At 35.4% G+C, this 3,940-nt stretch overlaps 1 long non-coding RNA gene across 1 annotated transcript; it reads left to right on the forward strand.

Moving 5' to 3' along the window:
- Window positions 1-1,516: 1,516 nt before the first annotated feature.
- LOC141652299 (uncharacterized) lies at window positions 1,517-3,737 on the forward strand. Its single transcript, XR_012547117.1, has 3 exons — window positions 1,517-1,624; window positions 1,723-1,832; window positions 3,500-3,737. It is a non-coding gene; the product is annotated as an uncharacterized LOC141652299 (long non-coding RNA).
- The last annotated feature ends 203 nt before the right edge of the window (window positions 3,738-3,940 follow it).

Consider the following 3,940-nt stretch of genomic DNA (forward strand, 5'->3'; position numbering starts at 1 on the left):
TTGGCTCTTGAGAGTTCTTGAGTTAAGAGAGACTTAGTATTGAGAAGATTTTGTTAATCCTATAGTTTTATAGACCTTGAGGTCGCACCGAGTACTTGAGGTGATGGGACGGTGTTGTAGCTGAGTGTAGCTGAGTGTGGTTCCGCTTTTGGCAATCCTTAATAAATAAAAGGATAGAGGAACGTGAGATCCTATTGATTTTTTCGGATTTTGGGGTTGGTATGTTACTACCTTGTTTTGAAATGAAAACCTTGTAGAATTTGAGGAACCCATAGTTGACACTAGTTGGATACGAACATAACTTTGTTGGAAGCCTTGACCTTAGGCTTGTGAAAGTTGTTTTGGAATGTTATTGTAAATTTGGACCTTATATTTAATCCTTTGAGGAATCTTTCTATTGGAAATGGGAATATTGTTGGGAAGTAGGATTGTGAACCTTTCTCGATGTACCGATCTTCCTAATTCCGACCTCTGACAATTGTCATTCTTGCTATTCTGGCTTGTTCCGTTGTGTTCGCCTTTATGGAACTCATTTGACCTCTTTCTATAACATTTGAAAATGATTTCTCACTCTCTTTCAACCCTAGTGTTCAATTGGATACCTAAGCTATTTCTCGTTTTGTGTAATGATTCCTTTTTCTTACTCCTTTTCCGCGGTACTAAGCCGTATTTAATCATAATTAGTAAAGATATTATTCTTATTATAGAACTTTAAACTAAAATTTTGAAAATGATTTTATGATTTTCAATGGTTTTAACATTAGTGAATGTTAAATCTCGTTGTTGGAGACGTCCCAATAATGGGTTTTCTCATTTATTGGTGTAGAAATATTTTTATATCTTGATATGAATGTGGATGTTCTTGTCTGATCAACGAGAGTATCACCGTTTCATTGAAAAGATACCTGTATTTTCTTATAACTATATTATTAAGATGTTGTATACTATGATTTCTCCTTCTGAGTTTCGAGGACGAAACTTTTTAAAAGGAGGGGTGATTGTAACGCCCCGTAATTTCGGACCGTTAATATATTTCGAAAATAATTTAGTAATCAAATAAAATTTGATATTAATGTATTTAAAGTAAAAATAATTCAAAGAAATATAATTTTATTATATTTTGAAGTAAAGTATTTATTTTGATTGTTTCGAAACGTTTAAAAATAGTTTAAACCGTGTAAAAATCTTTTAATTCGATTTAAGGACATATCGGGAGGAAAATGACAATTCTATTGAAAATTGGGCAAACGATTTTGGAAATGGGTCGTATGAGTATTCAATTTTCTTGTAATCTCGTGTTTAAGAACTTTGGTCTTGTCGGAATTTGCGTTTGACAAGCGGTTATAATTATTATCGAAACGAGTCAAAACCGACTCGTAAAATCCCGACTCAAACCCGCTCCTTCCTTTCTTCCTTTCCTTTCCCGCGGACACCTCCCCCTTCCCCTATCTTTTTTCTGATTTTTCTTTTCTTCATCTTCTTCAACCTTCTAACTTTTCCCAAAAGATAAAAAAACACCATTTTATACAATTTCAAGCTAATTTTCGACATAACTTCCTCATTTCTTGTCGGATTTTCACATAATTTATATTTCCGGAATCCTCTCGTCGAGATCTACAACCTAGTATGTTTTAATTTCAGTTTTCTTGAAGTTGTTTTAAGACGAATTTTGGCAAATTTCGGTATTTATACTTATCTATTGTGTTTTTATTGTTTATTTAGGTGAAGAATTGGAAGACGAGTTTGGGGACTCGTATATTGTCGAAGATAGCGGCTAGTTGCTTGTTAGGGTTTGGTTTTTAAGGTGCTAATTGCTCATTTTCTAGCTTAAGGTAACATATTTCGAGTTACTCGACGAATAATCGTCACATTCTTTGCTTTTTATATGTTTTTGTGATTTTTATTTGAGTAGTAAATTTTCACATGATAAAATGGGTTGCATGCATGTCTAATGTTTGTCTTTTGTTAGTTTAAGTTAACCATTTGTATATTATTGTTTAAAACAAATTTGGATGAGTAATTATTTGATGGGACAAATCCGCGGGTTGGCTGGAACGTGTCAGTACCGGACCGAGACATTTTCCAATGTTTCCAAAAATATGACAGATTGAACGGCGTCGGAAAATTAGGTGGTTTAGCCACTTGAATCACTCAATTCGGAGTCCGTATGAGTATTTGGCGTCGTTTTACCGAAAAATTTATAGAAAAGTTACTGTTCACAGACCCGCGGTACTGTTCACAGCAGTGAAACAGGCCCGTGACGGGTCATGGCAGGCCCGTGCTTGGCCCGGGTTGGTCCGTTGCTTGTTTCGCGGTTTTTCATGCTTTGTTCATCACTTTAGGTTCATTAATGTTATAGTTAGAATAATGTTAATGGTAAAAATTATGTTTATATTGGTAATTGCACATGTTAGGGTAGATTATAAAATGAAATTGTAATGATTAGGCTCAAAATGAATTTTATAGCGATAATTGTAATGTTTTGATGATTGTCTTAAAATCGAGCCTTGGTCCCTTTGATCGATTCGATGTCGAGTCAATTGTGTGATTGGTCACCGCAATTTAACCGTGCACTGTCGCGGGGGATGGGGTTGCGGGTAAAAAATCGGTTGGATGAAGTTTTATATGAATTGGATAATTGGCCTTTTTCTAGTTTTAGGCCATTTATTATATTTTTATTTCACATGTGTAGTTAGTTGATTTGAGTAGCTTCTTATATTGTAGAAACGGCCCTAGATTCCCTGAAGCCTTTAATATTGTTAATATTGCTAGAAATGGTATTGGTATTAAATACTTTCTTGCAGGTTGTTGTGTTTGTCATAGATAGGTCTTTATAGTCTCTGACGAGTATATGTTCACTGCTTAATAGCCTTTGTGTTCCTGACTAGTGGATTTATATCCAAGTTGGGGCATGACCTCGTTACTTATTTTGATAGTAAGTGGTCAGCTTAAGTACTAGCCAACCCTTTGGTGGACTCCTTAGGGTACTCACTTTGTTTTAGAAAAATTGTGGGTCTTGGGTGCGGTGGTGTGTATCCGCATGTCTAGGTCTGCGCAGATTTTAGGCTAGGGTTGTGTTGTGTCTTGGCCATGTTTTATTAATATTAACCGCTGAGCCAAGATACCGGTTCGATTACCTTCCCTACCTCGTGGTATAGACTCGAGTTACAGAGTGACTATTGACGGTGCTAAGAACTTATGCCTGTCTTTGATATATTGCCCTTTCTTGTATGGTGACTTTATGAATTGTAATAGGTGAGATGTAAGCGGTTCTGATTGATAAAGTTTGGATTACTACTTGTTATATGTTTCACATGATAGTTTAAATTGGTCAGTTTAGTATTCATATGTTTGAATACTTGGAAATTAGATTAATTATCATGTTGTTTACATGTTACACTACATGTTACATTAAATATGACGTTTCGTGGCTGGGAGGACTCGAAGTTACTCCCCACTGAATTGTGGCTTTCGTGTTTGTATAAAATGCGATTGACAGGTACTTGATGCTTAGTTGGGGTTCACGGACGAGCTAGTGAGCAAGAGAACCTTGGACCTAGTTTGGCTATTTTTTTATAGTAAACCTTTAGACTTTTGGTTTTGTATATATTTTTGAAGGGACATATGTCTCCCTCTTCTATTTTGGTTTGTATCACTATATTCCCGCGTCTTTAGTTATGTATGTAAATTAGTTTGTTAGAAATTGCAGGTTATGGCACTCTCCTTCTGGAAATGTTTGTGAATGGTTTAGGAAAATTTTTGAAATTACAGGTTTTATCTAGTTGAACAAATTACAAACATATCCTGTCAGTTTTTCCGTAGAATTCACGCCTTAATTTAAGGTTAAAAATGAGGGTGTCACACCGCGGGCACGCATTTCGAGGCGACATCGACATTTTCGCCGTTTTACCACACTTGTATATTTTCATTTTAAGAAATA

The sequence above is a fragment of the Silene latifolia genome, chromosome 4 (assembly GCF_048544455.1).
Source record: "Silene latifolia isolate original U9 population chromosome 4, ASM4854445v1, whole genome shotgun sequence".
In the NCBI taxonomy this organism is placed as follows: domain Eukaryota; kingdom Viridiplantae; phylum Streptophyta; class Magnoliopsida; order Caryophyllales; family Caryophyllaceae; genus Silene; species Silene latifolia.